General features: G+C 32.4%; 1 pseudogene; it reads right to left on the bottom strand.

Annotated features, from left to right (window-relative positions):
* Window positions 1–5,000: 5,000 nt before the first annotated feature.
* On the bottom strand, window positions 5,001–16,744 carry LOC114311753 (protein STRICTOSIDINE SYNTHASE-LIKE 10-like; annotated as a pseudogene).
* Window positions 16,745–17,380: the final 636 nt, after the last annotated feature.

Genomic DNA, 17,380 nt, shown 5'->3' with positions numbered 1-17,380 from the left:
ATAAAAAATTAAATTGATTGGATAATGGCAACTACATATTCGAATCAATTTTATATGAACCATTTATTTTTTTTACAGTCCATTATTTTTATACAAAATTGATTGGAACATGTAGTTATCATTATCCGACTGACTTGATTTTTTTACATAAATAATTTACTCGACGAATCCTAAAATGTGAACGGTTCAGATTATCAAAACAGGATCCAAAAGTGGACCTACGGAGTAAACTGGATAGTCCAATCTTGATTTCCAATTGGAAACAAGTTGACCCTTTTTTAAAATCTATATATTATATAAGGAAAATGGAATTTCTAACTCACAAGTCTTGTGGGAACTCTAATATCCCAATCTTAATTTTTTAATTTTTTGATTTAAAAAAAAAAAAACTCAACATTTATTGACTTCTCCCAAAACTATAAGCCTTTTTAACTTCTCTCATACCTACTGTTACACCATTTTTAACTTCTCCCATACACTATGGTTAGTGATGAGATAGTTAAATTATTTTTATAAAAAATAAATAATAATAATAATAATAATAATAATAATAATAATAATAATAATAATAATAATTTGTATATTAAAAAAATATCTAAAACAAACATAAATTCTTATTAAATCTATCTATCAATCTATCTAGTGAAAAGGCATGTGAGAGCTCTAAAGTATCATTCCACAATTGCTAATTTTTGTGATTTTAAAAATATTTAAAAATAATTTTATTGGCTAACAAAGTAACTATAGATAATAAAAAATAAAAAAACAAAAAATCACCTAAAATTTTGAATTACAAATTTTATGCACACTTAATAGAAAAATTTTTATGCACACTTACAATTATAGGTTCAAAATTTTTATGCACACTTAGTAGAAATAATATTAAAATATATAACTAATTATTTATTAAATGAATTATTCATATCAATTTCGTGTTATGCCAATTTAAGAATACCGTAGCTTGTTTAACATTTGTGTCATCGGACCGTGTCATATACTTGTTTGTGATGAAAAATAGCCGATCCTATTCAGGTGATTTCGTATACGTTTTGAGTCGTATTATAGTGCCATGTCAAAAATTTCTACCATAAGTAAGCTTTTTCCTTTTTAATTACTTTGTAGCTAAAAAAAAATTAAAAAAAAATCTAATTTGTTTGTATTTGACTAAAAATATTAACACCGAAAAAAATAAATAAGAATTCACTCAACTTTTCCAATAATAAAACCAATTTTTTAAAATTACTATATGGCACTATTTAAATGATATCTCGCCAAATAAATAAACGTAATACACATTAATTGGATAAATTTTTATTTCTTAACTAATTAATAAAGATGAGTTAATATGTTTCACTCATAAAATTTCCTACCACATGATTGATTTAAGATACAACAATGATTGGTAATCTGAATTTTCATGACCTGAATGAATGGGTCGAATGTCTCAAAATGACGTCTTCGGACCACACAAATTCGAGTTACGAAATATTTTTGTTTAAGATATTACATAAACAATCTCATATGATGTTTTAGTATTATTCAATAATTATCTCCTTCCTTTATGGTTCGCAATTATCCCTTTTTAATGATCACTTCAAATTGTATTTCCATTTATATTTTCCTCCTCTGTCAAGCAAACCTTTACAAGGCACATGTTTTTTTTTAATTGTTTGGAAAATTTGAGAATTTTGTAGTATTAAATTAGTTTTAGCTCTAAATGATATATGTAACTTGTTGTAATGATTTCCACGCAATCTGGCACAATACTAATCTTAATGATTGCCATGAGATCTCTATCCCCAAATATCAATGTCTCTATTCTAAAACATTTACATCAATTAAACAGCAACTTGAGATTTTTAATAATTTAATGGCTGTAAACTTTTTAGACAGATTGATAAGAGAATATAAAGATTTGGACATAAAGAATCATTGGCCTTTTAAGTATTGAATTCCACATAAATTAAGATGGTGAAAGCTATACAATAAAATTCTCATTTCACATGTTTTATTTTATTTTGCTTTATTTTGTTTTTTTATGGGACATTTCACACGTTTTAACAACAATGAAAAACTCTTAGAGCATCTCCAACGGTAGTAGGCATTTTACCTATTTAAATATTACTATAAAGTATATATTTTATTTTGCCTATCAACTGTTTTATGTTTTTACTCCAACCATACTCTTTATTTTAGCTATTTATCCAAATACTATTAATTTTATAGAATGCCACATCAACAACAAAGATGGAGGGAAATGATCCTAATGATTGAATACATTTTGCCTAGCGTTGAACGCTAGCTACATGTAGCTAGTGAATATGAGTTGAGCCAAAATGCCTAATCATATGCCTAGTGCATTGGAATTGAAAAAAATGATTCACACTAGGCATTTTAACTAACAAGTATTATATGCCTAGTGCATTGGAGATGCTCTTAAAGATTAGATCTAAAAATTGAAATAACTTGTTATTAATCTTTTGCTTTTCATAAACATAAAATTTTGAACTTTTATAATTGAAAATATTTTTTGGCGAATTACACTAACAGTCTCTATAGTTTAGGACTCGTATTACTTTGGTCACTACTTTTTCAACATATTTGACCCTGAATTTTGAATCTTGTTCCAAATAAGGACAATTGAAGACACTATTGCTCAATTTCAATGACAAAGTCGTCAGTTTGATGAAATATAAATTAATTTGACAAAAATAAATGTCAAAAAAATATTTTTGAATTTTTAAAAATTATTTATACCCACCAAAGATAAAATTATGTAAAATTGATAAATCTTTTACATATTTATTTATTTTACCATATTAATTTTTATTATATGTTTGGATGATGATCATGTAATTGGTGGTTGTTTTTATTTTCATTAAATTAGATTCTATTTTTTCAAAAGTCAAATATAGCGACAACTTTGATATTATTATTAAACCAAACCATTAAATCAAAAAAATCCAAACTAAAAACATTTCATATATTGAATATATCGATTACACATTAAAAGCCTAACAACCACCCATTACATAATTATTATCCAAGCACATAACAAAAATTAATTTGGTAAAATAAATAAAAAAATAAATGTGTACAAGATTTATCAATTTTACATTATGTTATCTTTAGTGGGTAGAAATAGTTTTTTAAAATTCAAAAATATTTTTTTGATATTTATTTTTGTCAAATTAGTTTATATTTTATCAAATAGACGACTTTGTCCTTGAAATTGAGCAATGTTATCTTCAATTGTCCTTATTTGGAATGATATTCAAAATTTAAGGTCAAATATGTCATAATTAAAAAGTCAGAGACCAAAATGATACGAATCCCAAATTATAAAGACTGCTAGTGTAATTCGCCCAATATTTTTCTTAAAAGCTAATTGTAAAATTTCACATCCTATACATTGTGCAGGCATAACACTAGTTTAATACAATTATCTCAAGTTCATTGTATACCCCGTTTGCATGCATTAATTTTGCAAATTACATTGATAGTCTATACGTTGGTTTTTGTATCATTTTGATCTCTATAATTTTAATCAGCTTAATATTTTGACTTTCAATTTATATCTTTGTCTCAATTTGATTTAATTGATTACAACTGTTAGCATTTTTTTATTATAAAAAATGGGCACATAAGTGGTATGTATTGAAAAAAAAATAATATATATATATATATATAATAATCCCAAAATATTGATTTGTGATTATGTATCAATTTTAAACAGTAAATGACAATTTCAATCAAACAATCAAAGATAAATCGACACAATAATTTAACGTGAAAAAATCACAATTGGAGCACCTCCAATTGTGATAAAAAAATCACGGGCAAAAACCATAAAACAATTCACTAAGAAGGCAAAAAGAAATTACATAAGTGTACCCTCAATTACCTAACGAATCCATGCTCGAATTGAACCGACCTCTATATGCCTCTTCCACTACCTTTTTCACTTCAGAATTGTCTTGCCCAATGTTGAATCCACAACGCCGATGTCGAATCCACAACGATGGGCCATTCTAAAATCTACCAACGCTTCAGACCCATGTTCCACAGAATCCACTGAATAACAACTCACTCTTTTGTTAATAAACGAAAACAAACAAACCATTGATGAAGTTGATATGAAGTTCACGGATCCATTAATCACTCTTAAATCATCAAGGAAACACTCAAAAACCACCATTCAATATAAAACACTTTGTATCTTGTTCCTTGACATGTCAAACCCTAGAAACATCGAACAACGCACTTTATAGAAAAAATGATTGTGCTGACCGCTCGAGCGCACATTTCACCACTCGAGTGGTGTGACTAAAGACGGTGCATATAGTTTGACCGCTCGAGTGCAACTTTCATCGCTCGAGCCGTAAAACTTTCTTCCTAGAAGTTTAGGTGCTCTGCAAAAGTACTAGATGATCATTTTCTTCGCTCGAACGCATAAATGACCGCTCGAGCAGTCAAATAATTTCGACTATATTTTTGCTTTTTGCAGCTGGGGCACAACCCCTTGACCTCGCCATGGCACTGCCCAAACCTACCATGGGGTACAGCCTCCTGGACCCTTGCAAGCTGATCGAGCAGCTCGATCCTCAACATAGTTAGCGAAGTGACAAACATGAATGAATTAAAATAACAAACTCCTCTGCAAGGCACAATTTGAGTTGGATTCACATCTAAATACTTAAAGCCTCACTAAAATAAAAGATTGAATATAATTACAACTAAAAGAAGTTTTGTCAAACGGGATTGCCAATAACAAAAACTTAAACATGTATCATGCTTTTAAGAATAAATTTATAAACTTGATCAATTCAATGAATCAAGTTCAACCAAATTAGCGATCATTTTCCTTAAAGAATCTTGATGATATTATTTAATTGGACCAAATTGAACTAAAATCTAAAATTAAGGATCAAACTTGAGTTAATTCAAAATATAAGGATCAAAACGAAACAAAGGACAAGATCTAGACACCACTAGTATAATTTGCCATTTTTACTATATATCATAAATACATTCATGATTCTTTCCACCAATTTCTCAACTTATGCTTAGAGGTGGTGGTAGCATCTTCCCTGTACAATATTGGACCATTAATACAAATAATTCATCTCTTCATAGAGACACTCTTTCTTGTATCCCTACAAAAGGCATCCTTATAGATCCAATCCACAAACTTCCATTTATCTCTTCAACTTCACTAACAAATTTCCATCCATTTTCTTCTTTTATCTTCCGACATTTCCAACACTTCACCATCCTCATTTAACCTCACTGCCAATCCACACACACTCCATTTTGGAAGATATGAATATAATTTTGTAATGTCAAAAGGAAATTTAATCAAAGTATTTCCAACCCAATGATATGAGAGAAGCCATTTCAAAATCTTCCCTCTCTTTGCATGAATTGCAATCCAAAACTCTCCTTTGAGGTTCCTCCTAAAGTTGTCTGGAAATCCCGAGAGATGGGCAAAATCTTCAACTATCCCTGATTTTGATGATTTGAGCCACCATCTTAAGATTTTTCAATCAGTGGTGTCTGCAATGAGAATGAAATAGCCATCTTTGCTTAGTGCTACTCCGTTTGGAAATGTGAGGTTTTCAAGAAGAACTGTTGTTTCCTTGCTTTTTGGATCATATTTCATTAGTTTTCCTGTTTTGTTGCCACTAACAATCACATAGATGTAGTTTCTGCAAATTGGCATGTACAATTTCTTAATGTTAATGTGAAAATGACATAATTTTTTACACTAAACTAAAGAAGAAGAATTTGATAATTAAACATTGCATAGCTTACCACATGCCCTCCAATGGAACATGTTATGGTTCTTGAGATCACTAGATTGGGTGATAGGATTACATTTATTCATTTCTATTTTTATTGAAGCTCTTATGAGTGCTAATTTTAATTAAATTCTAGAAACACGAGTGATTGAAATCCATTTTCTTTCCAACTTATGGAAATTTTTTTTCATGATTTTGATTGCATGATTCTAACATGTAGTGAAAAAACATGTGATTTTATCACTGCCCCAACAGTGTTGCTCTAGACTCAATTTTCCTAGAAGGGTTGTGGGACCATCTCATATGATTGGATTACATTTGTATTTAAAAAAAGAAATAGGCCATGTATTGTGAAAATCAAAATTTTGATTTATTTTTTGTAAAAGAAATGTAATCTAATAATATTGCTACTGATATCTAGTCCATTTTTGTGGTCTAAACTATTTATATTTAATATTTCTCAAGAAAATTATTCATGTAAAAAATTAAGTAGGGTAGATATCGATAGCTACATGATTAGATTACAGTTCTTTTACAAAAAGTAAATCAAAATTTTGATTTTAACAATACACGGTTTTGTTTTTTAAACACGTGTGATCCAATCATATCCCTATCAATATTCAGTTAATTTATTTTTTGTATGAATAATTACTTACAGGATGAACAATTTCATTATTAAAATGGGCTTGAGTGAGCCCCTTCAACTGGACACTCTAGTCTAAGAGGGAAGCCTCTTCTTTTTGTAACAGCTAAGCCTACACGAACTTCAAACTTGCTGGACTTTCCAAAACCAGCAATGTTTGAAAAGAACTTTTTCAGAAGCCTAACACTTTTATTTTATTTTTGGCTACAGCCGAACACTTGGAATGTGCCAAATTAAGCAACAGCAAGAAAGAAATCGGAACCCAAAAGCCTGCCTCAGACAGGCCTGAAGTCAGCCCATCCTATACCTCACTAATTTTGGATAGGAGTGTAACTCGGGTAAGTTTAACCGAGCAATTTAAGTTCCGTTTGAATTTTTTTAGAGTTTAGATAAAATATTTTTAAATTTAGTATAAATTTGGATAAAATTTTAAAAACTTGAATTAAATTTGGATAAACTTGGGTAAAAACAACAAACAACTTGAGCATTTCAAAGTCCAAATTATATATATATTTTAAAGGGAGCCATAATTCTCACTTCACTTTTCTCCAAATATACTCTCATTTTTATCATTATTATGCATAATTACGTTAATACCCTTGAAATTTTAATTTTTTCAGGGAGTATATTTTGTATGAAAAGGTATTAATATAACTATATATAATAAAGAAAAAAAAAAGTGTATTTGGAGTAAAATGCAATGGGAATAGCAGCTCTCTTATTAAATATACATATAAATTATTATTGATCTGATAATGTCAGTAATTTAGATTGTGAGATTATATTCAATATATGTTATATATGTAAGTTTCACAACATAAAACCGTATATTTTTATTTTCTCATTATGAAATTATAAAGACCACTATAGCAATATATTGGTTCTTCAATTCTAATCTCTCTCACATTACATAAATTATTTGTCTTGATATTATTTATAATTTTATTAAAAAACATATAAATAGATCTAACTTTAATAAATTAATTAACTTAGCTACACTAAAAAAACAAAAAACAAAAAAAAAAAAAACAAAAAAACAAAACAAAACAAATCAAATTTAAATGTAATTCGGACAATTTAGGCAACTTGTACGATTCTGGCCTAACTCGTGTCAAGCTTGAGCAAACGACCTTGGGTTACAATTTGAACTTAGGCGAGCTTAGATAGCTCTCAACACAACTTTGACCGGGTATGAACAACCTCTCAACCCGCCAAGATGCACTCATAATTCTGAACATGTAGCAATTTGGTAATGGGCTTAGTCCCATCTACTCACCACTCTCAACAAAAACAAAAAATAAAAATAAATAACAATGATTTATTCACACAAAATTTTTCCTCCGAAATTCCTCCTCTCATTTGGGAGATTTGGAGAGAAAAAATTATAGGAATAAATCATTTATCTAAAATAAAATTGATAGCACTGTACCTCCTCCGATAACGCCAACTGCTATCGGTGAAATACACAACTCCACTTCTCTGATCAATGTCCAAACCATTGGTAAGCCCAAAAGGAATCCCTTGTGCCTCTGTTGCAACCTTGGTGGCCAAGCCACCCTCAGGGCCCACGACGACAAGGCCCATATATGCATCGGCGATGTAGAGTTGGCCGGACTTTTGGTCGAACCGGAGGCCCAATGGGCGCCCACAAATGTGCTCCATTTGTTCATGGTCATGTGAACCTTCACAGCCATCTCTGAAACCAAAATAAATGTAAATTGGGATTTTAAAATGTTTAGGTGAAAGAGACATATGGTTAGTTGGGGGCTCAGAAACCCCAGTGGCAGTGGGGTAGCTTCTACTACACTGATGTCTGATTACAGGAAAGATCGAGATACAAATTAAATTATCAATTTGTTTTACAATACTCACAAGTGTTTTTACAATACTCAAGTGTGTGGGGGCGTAAAATTAGATCAATTAATTGCGTTATTTGGGCTAAACGGGCCCATGAAGCCTTTTTGAGCTCAAAACTTGAAGAAAATAGAACTAGAACATTTAATTCTAAGATTTGAAAGAAAAATGAGGGATGGTAAAAAGCTTGGCTTAATAACTTTGAGATTATAAGTTCAAGAATAGGGTTAATTAATTTGTGTATTAACCAAAAGTTAAGTGTGTAACCAATGTTTTTCCTCTCAAACACACATTAATATGTTTTAATTGGATGTTGTTTTTTCATTACAAAGAAAAATGAGAGAAATTGTAAAAGGTTTCATAATCTTCTTGTAACAACCCTCATACTGTTTACCGATTAATGACTGATTAACTGCTAATCACTGTTAACCGAGACTGATTATGACTGATAATTGGACTGGTTAAAGTACTGAACTGACTGACCGAAAACTGGAACTGAATTGACTGAGTGTGTATGTTAATTTGTATTTTATCTGTTTGATTGATTATTTGATCTGTTCGTGTTTTCTGTTTAAACTGTTAATTGAAGGCCTTATCGATGGCCGAACTGGGAATTGGTTATTGTTTTATGATCATCATAATTAATGTGATTTTATGGTATAATTATCTGAAAACTGATTAGGTATGAGTAAATTAGATCAAATCTTGATCAATTGCTTAAGTTGGCCTTATTTTACCAAACTAGCCTTAAGTGCCCACTAACTCATACACCTTTGAACTCCTTGCACTTGAACAACATAACTTCATCAGCCATTCCCTTGTCATTGCCGACTAGAGAGAGAGAGTAAGAGGAAGAGTGATTCAACTTGATTCATCTTTAGAATTGCTTGGAATTTGAGGAATTGAAAGCTTAAGTGCATAAGTGAACCTCTAGACTTGCATTCAAGGAACCTAGGTATGAATCTCATCTTTTTGAGTTGTGTTTGAACGAATTCTTGCATGGTCCATGTTAAATTGTAGAGCTAAGCCATGTTTTAGTTCATACATGTTGATATAGAGCTCATTTCATGCTTGCATGTTTGTAATGTTGAGTTTTGAGTTGAATTCATGGTAAAATGGTGCATGCATGTTCATGTCTTGAGTGTAGTCCATGATTTCATCATGTTTTTGAAAGATTTGGCTCCTTAGAGCATCAAATTGAAGCTTTGAATTGATTTGAATTCATGCATGTTTGCATGTTCATATTATTCTTGAAAATGGTTTGAAATTGAGTTTGAATTAAACATCCTTGGGCCTGATTTCTCAAATTGAGCTTTGAACCATGTTATTCTATGTGTTTATAAATGTTTTCCAGAAAATGGGCCCAAGAGGATTGGTTTTGATGCATTTGAATGTGAGTTGGAGCTTGGAGGTGCAATCTGGAATTCCCAGATTCTGCACTTCCGCTCGAGCGGGGGAAGTGCCGCTCGAGCGTGGAATTCGAGCATCCAGTATCTCTGCACTGTTTTACAGTACGCTCGAGCGGAGGATTGGGCGCTCGAGCGGAGTCATGTCTCAAGCTCAAGCGGGCGTCGAGCGGAGATATCACCTATCCAGTACTTTTACAGTACGCTCGAGCGGGAAAGTTTACGCTCGAGCGTGTACCTTTGTTGCATGTCCGCTCGAGCGGGGAAACCTGCGCTCGAGCGGGACTCTGTTTTTTTGAAAATCCTGAAACAGTCTTCTGATCACATCTTTGCATCCTCATTCCATTCTAGGCATTCTTAGGCCTAGTTTAAGACATCTTGTTGAGGATAGATGTAGAACACACCGAGGCATTAGGGATTAAGTTGTTATCTTTCCCAACTGTGTAGCTTAGTGTGTGTTCAACCTGTGAACTGTGTAGGGCTGGCGACTGGGGAGACGCGCTCTAGCATTCTGTAGCCCAAACTCTGTGAGTAACAATTGTGTAAAGATATGTTTAACTGATTATCTTTTGAATACTGAACTGAACTGTTTACTGAACTGGTATTACTGAATGAATGTATGTCCTTTATTTCTGAACTATACTGTGGCATCCTTAGCACCTACTGTTTACTGTTACTGTTACAGAGATCTCTGTCGGTTCCCTCGTGGAGCCACTACTGTTTACTGACTGATGGCCATCATTACTGTTCGGTCTTTTAAGACCTACTGCTACTGATATGCTAATGGGTGTACCACATATGACTGTTTACTGTACTGAGCAACTGAAATACTGATTGAAATGAACTGTTTTCATTACTGTAAGGACATTCATTCCAAACCCCTTTACGCTTTATGTTATTCACTGGGCTTTAGCTCACTGCTTATATATATATGTAGGTGTGCAGGCACCGGACCAAAGCTAGAGGCGTCAGGGTCATTCCAGTTTTGTCAAGCCAACAACCGTGCCTCACTGCGAGGTTCCGAGTTCGCCATGCTATGGCTTGGGGTGTCTTTTCCCCCGCTGGTCCCTGTTACTGTTTTGTGTTACTGTATAGACTGTTATCCACTGTACTGTACTGTTATCAAGGGATTAGATCCCTGTACTGAATGTCTGTAAATGCTTGTATAGCTTGTACTGTTGTGAATATACGAATGCATGAAAAATCTTTTTGGCATACAGACTATCACAGCTCAATGGACATTATTTATTTACTGTATTGGCTTCCGCCAGGCCCTGTACTCTGTTTTACTGTACTACTGTTCTGCAGGCCTTCGGTAATCTCGGATTACTGGCCGGTTACGGTGCTAAACCCATAGGGCCGAGTTTGGGTCGTGACACTTCTGTAATAGCATTCCAGTTCATTCTTGTTGTTTCTAGATGTACTTTCTGTTTTTCCATTCTTCTAATCAAATTAATGGAAATGATTTGCAACCATAAATTATATAAAAAGAAACTCATCAAATGATATGATAGTGATGCTTTTTGAAATAATAAACCAATTTGATGGATCTTTTGGTTGGAAATGAATCTATAGAAATTTCCCATATCATTTTGTATGGATTCCCCCTCCCCTTATTTTTGTTAGCTAGATTTACATGGTTGAACTAATTTCTTAATAAATATACTTTTAAAATAATTAATGACTTAACATGGCATCAAAGTTTTGATTGTAAGAAATCGTAGGTTCAAATCGTGTTATCCTCATTGTCTCTATCATTGTGCATATGTTCTATTTATTCTGTTGCATTATTCAATTTTCATTTCAATTAAATGTTTCTGTTGCATTTTCAAGTACTGTAGTTATTAAATGTGGCTAAATTTAATGATTTTTGGTTTAATTAGTGAACTCCAAGAATCTAATTAAAGTTTCTGTTGTCATTTTAAGTTGTTGAACAGTTGTTAAACATTTCCTTCATTCAATGAATATGTTCTTAGAGAAATACTATTTACACAAAAAATTTATGTATAGAATGCATAGAAACTCTCACATGAAAGTAGATCTAATATACGTTTCACATGTACGAGTTCACTTTCACGTTAGAGTTTCTGTGCATAGATTTTCTATATGAGTAGCATTACTGTTTTAAAACTTGTTTGGATGAAATCTAATAGGAAAACATATATCTTTGAAAAGTGGTGCATATGAAAAACATTATAAATACAAAATAATGCTATATGCACCAATTAGTATACTGACTAGTGTACTAATTGATGATGTGACATAATTTAAGATGTTTTTAGTATTTGTAATTTGTATAGTGAGTGGGGTCAATAATAATGACATAACTAGTGTTGGTACACTAGTTAGTATACTAATTGGTGCATATAGCACCACTGATAAGTACATGAACAATGCTATATGCACTAATTAATGTACTAATTAGTATACTAATTGATGATGTGGTATAATTTAAGTTGTTTTTAGTATTTGTAATTTGTATAATGAGTAGGGTCAATAATAATATCATAATTAGTGTTAGTACACTAGTTAATACACTAATTGATGCATGTAGCACCACCATAAATACATGCACAAGAGCCCTGCAATAAATACAACATATGACCCTACCTGGACAGGGCCGGCCTTGACCTAAGATAGGTAAGGCTTGTACCTTAGGCCCCAAATTTTGGCTCAAAAAAAGGGCTCCCAAATTTAATAAATTGTTATAGGCCCAACCCTTTTTTTGTTTTTGTTTTTTTTTTTTGTTTTAAGATCAATTTAAAGGGCCCCAAAATGTTTTATTGGGCCCATGTAAAATTTAACCCATATTTATTTATAAATGTGTTTGGCCCATATTTATTAAAATGAAAACATATAAAAACAAAAACAGAGGAAGTGTTTGGGCCCAACCCAAACCATACATACACTATATACAACATCACTTTCACTTCAGTGCACTGGTTTTGCTTTCAATCTCTCTCTTTAACGAAGTAATGAAATGAAGACGGCAATATGTACCAAGTTCAAGGCAAGGCAGACGCAGAGCACAACATTGTTGTGAGCGACTCACTCTCTCTTTCACGCACTCCTCCGGTGACTCTCTCTCTCACACACACACTCTCTCTTCTCATGGTAAATCTTCTCTCTCACTATTAGATTTTATTAAATAAAGTTGCCCTAATTTTTTTTCTACATTCTTTCTCTGTCAGTTAGTGGAATAATAAATTTGCCCTATTTTTTTTTTACCTTCTTTATCCATTAGATTTTAGTAGAATAAATAATTTAGCCCTAATTTTTTTACCTAGGTATTTATCAATTTTAATTGAATAAATTTATTACCCTAATTTTGTTTCATTAAATTATTTTTTTATAATTTATTTGCTATAAGATTAGTGAATTTGTGATTTGTGGATTGATTTGCAGTGTTTGTGATTTGTGGATTGAAGTGTTTGTGATTTGTGGATTGAAATATTTGTGATTATAGCCATGTTTCCTAGGAAGTATAGTTCTGGAAATAAAAAGAGAAAGAAGATGATGAAAGTAGAACAATTAATTCAATCTCAATCGGAAGCACTTGATAACCAGTTTTTAATATTTTTGAGTCATTATACTGATTTCTTCCTATCTTAATATATGAAAGTAAATTTTAGTTTATAGTTTTAATGATTACATATTCAAGTATTTAAATAAAAAATTTGTGGATAGCTATCATTTTACGCATAAATTTTTTATTACAAAAAAAATATATTAGAGAAATCCTATTTTCATAGTTTACCTTAAGCCCCACAAATATGAGGGCTGCCCTGCAGCCATCTATGCAAATTCATTGGCCACTACTCCAAAAACATAAAAGTAGGCACCTAACTACTCTAGATCTCAGCCAACAAAAAAAAAAAAAAGAAGGCTGGAGTATCTAGAAGGTTAGTCTTTTGTGCAAGATTCACAAAATATGAGGAAGTCTGATGTCACTACAGCACCACGAAAACTAGAAAATATATACTTCAGCTTCACTTCATTTGCTTCAGCCGCAGGTACCATATCACATCCAGTATTAGCAGATGGCTTCAACATTAAAGAGAAATTTGCAATATTTAAATTATTAAAAAAAGAAAAAGAAAAAAGATCTCTTAGGCTTATGAAAAATATCTATATATTAAGCAAGTAGTTTATTAATGCATAACTAATAGAAGCATCTGATGATGCAAAGTTGTAGTCACTGATGAGTAGAGCTGGAGAGAGAGAGTGAGAGAGAGAGAGAGAGATGGTGAAAAAATATGAGAACCATAAAGACACATATATAGGTTGGAGAATTGGTTTTTCCACTCTTTCTCATTGTACAAGGACTAACCCCAGCCACATACATTGCAGAAGTTTTGAATCGTTCGATTGCATCAATGTGTAAAAACAAGATGGTCTTTTTACACCAGAGGGTACAACAAAAAGGGTGATTCTATTTATTTACACACCACTGATTTATTCAGTAGCCACCGTCTTTTATTTATTTTTATTATAATTTTATTCCCAAATTAAATTACTATTTTAGACAATATAAATCATAACTTTTTCAAGCATGGCAGCACTATCACCGGCCGCCGCACCTACTACCTACCTTCGACTTCGGCAATGTCGTCTCTCCAACCCCTAACTCCAACAACTGTAGCCTTCTTAGCCCCTGACTTCGCTAATCGCCACCTCACCAATTCCTGTCATGGTTCATCTCCTTTATTCTTCTTCTTCACGTCTCTTCATCTTTCTCTTCTTTGTGTCTCTCTCTCTCTTTTCTCTGTCTTCAACTACCACTACAACTCGGTGTTGAATTGAGAGAGAGAGAGAGAGAGATATTTAGGGTTTGGGTTTCTAGATCTAGAGTTTGAATAAACAAAGAAGAAGAAGAAGAAGAAGAAGAGAGAGAGAGAGGGAGAGAGAGAGGGGGTTGCGGAAGGGCAGAGAACGGCGTACGACGGAGTTGGGAGAGACGAGACGGAGAAAGGGAGAAGGGTTAGTGGGTGGTGTGATGGAGCTAGGGAGAAGGGTTGGTAAGTGGTGGTTGTGGCGGTAAGGGCTAGGGAGGGTCAGTGAGATTGGCAGGAGGGGAATGAGGCCATAGAGGGGTGGACGCCGGAGGATAAGGGGTGGCCACTGGCTGTCGGCGGCCGGTGGTGAAGGTTCTTGGGGTTAGGGCTTTGCTGGAGAAGATAAGGGTAATTTGGTACTATTTGAAAAATGATAGGTGTGTATTGAAAGAAAATAGAAGAATCTAATTTGAGTGTGGTGTGAACTAAAAAAATGATGTGTATTGAAAAAATTTGTGATGTGGAAATATAATTACCCAACAAAAATATCTATAATCTCAAAATTACCAAACTAACCCTCTACCGTTAATCACGTTCGCAAAAGGGTTTGACAGGGGAGGGCAAAGTAATATAAAAAAATAGAGTGGAAGTCATTGTTATTGTTAGAAATCTCAGAAAGGTACCTCTAATTTACCCTTTTAATATTTTAAGAGCAAATCATTTGTGAAAATGTTTTTTGTGTTTCTATTTGTCAACATGGTTTGTATGTTTCTGATATCATATAAACTAGTTCTAAACTTGGTGGTAGAGTTCTAAACTCAATTAAAAAAAGGGAAAATCGGTTTAAGGTCCCTATCCAACTTTTAGTAATGGATTAGGTCCACAATGTGTTCTTTTGTAGCCTAAGGTCCCTCAATGTTATTTTAGAGTGTAAAATACATGTCTTACCCTTGTTTATAATATACGTTGTTTTGAATTTGGCAGCTAAAGATCATATTGATATTTTGTGGGAGATTACGTGAGGATGAACTTGACGATTCAGATTTTTGTGGAGATTTTCTAGGGTTTTTGTAGGTGTTGAAATCCTGTTCGTTGTTTGTAGGTGTTGAAATCATGTACGAGTTGAAATCATGTTCGTTGTTTGTAGGTGTTGATCGATCATGTAGGAGTTGAAATCTGGTTCATTGTGTTTGATTTGATTTCATGTGGAGTTGAATTAGATAAGTTTTCAATTTTTGATTTGATTTGATCGTGTAGGTGTTGAATTAGGTTTTTGTTTTTAGTTTTGATCAATGTGAGAGAGACGAACTCAGTGTTGTTGTTTTTGATTTTTGAAGTTAATTTTTCATTATCTGTTATTGATGAATTTTCGATGGAGTTGATTTTGATTTTTGGAGTTGCTTTTTCATTCTCTGTCAACATGGTTATGAGTTGCTTTTTGGTGCTTTGTTTTTCTGCGTTTTTGTGCTTTGTTTTTTGTTCACTTTGCATTTTTTGTGTAGTGTAGAGAAAATTGCAGGTTTGTTACTATAATTGAACTCAAATCACAGAGAAAATTTTAAGCTTGTAGTGCAGTGAAAATCACAGAGAAAATTGTAAGTAGGCAGAGAAATTTACAGACGTAGCAATAGTGTAGTAAGTGTTTTGTTTTTTTTTTTAAATTTTTTGAATTGAATGTTTTGTGAACATAACAGATCTTCTCTGTGATTTTTTTATGTGCTTGTGTTTAATATATTTTTGTCTCTTGATGTTAATGTGTTTTTGTTTTTGTTATATTGAAAGTGAATATAAGTTCACAAATTTCTCTGGACTTTTCTTTGTAGTCCAGAGAAAATCATATGATTGTATTACAAATGATAAGTATTACAAATTTTTCTGGACTTATATGTTGTGTTTTTATGTGTTTTTATATGTTTGCACTTTTCAAAGTTTTCTGATATGTTTTCTTTGCACTTTTCATTTTTTTTTTTTTGCACTATTCATGTTTCTGGACTTTTCTTTGTAGTATAGAGAAAATCGTAGGTTTGTTATTATAATCCAATGAAAATGACAGAGAAAATGTTATGCTTGTAGTTGAGTGAAAATCACCTTTGAAGTTGGTGTCTTGATCTTGATGCTTATTGCTTCTTCAACTTGGACTTGTTTTTTTTGTGGTGTTCTGGTGCTGCTATTGCGTTTTGATCTAAGATCATAAGACGCAGACACAGAGACTTTTGGTTTCTTTTTCGGGGTTTCTGGGGTTGTGTTGCTTCTGCGCTTTGCCATTTCTATAGAATGAAAACATAAACATTAAATCCCAGAGAAAATTACAAGGTAGCAATGATTACACAACAGAGAAAATTACAAGGTAGCAACATAAACATGACAGAGAAAATTACACAACAGAGAAATTTTGAGGAAATGGAGCATTGAACAAAATAAATATGCTAGAGAAAATTAGACACAAGACATAAACATAATGTGGCCAGAGAAAATTATAAATACTGCCAAAGAAAATTAGACACACAAGTAAGAAAAGTAATTTGGCCAGAGAAAATTATAAATGCCAGAGAAAATTAGCCACACCAATAGAGTAGTAAGCCACAGATAATTTGCTTGAGAAAATAATAAAGAAACATAAACATGCCAGATAAAATTACACAATAGAGAAACACAAATATAGCAAGCCAGAGAAATTTACAAAAACAAGAACACAAGAAGCTTCAATAAGAAGTCCCAAATGCACAGAAAGCAGTTCAATTTTGACAGTTGGAAGGAAAGCAACCCATCATCAGTTGGAAGCAAAGAAATTCTGGACTTCCAAAGAATTTCTCTGGATTCAACCCAGAGAAAATTCAAATTTCTCTGGTCCAGAATTTCTCTGGAACGATAAAACTCTGATTTGATCAATTTGTCATTGGT

Source organism: Camellia sinensis, chromosome 12, assembly GCF_055761805.1.
Source record: "Camellia sinensis isolate YWXY chromosome 12, ASM5576180v1, whole genome shotgun sequence".
Classification (NCBI taxonomy): Eukaryota; Viridiplantae; Streptophyta; class Magnoliopsida; order Ericales; family Theaceae; genus Camellia; species Camellia sinensis.
Note: the sequence above shows the minus strand (reverse complement) of the source record. Positions and strands in the feature narration are given on the sequence as shown.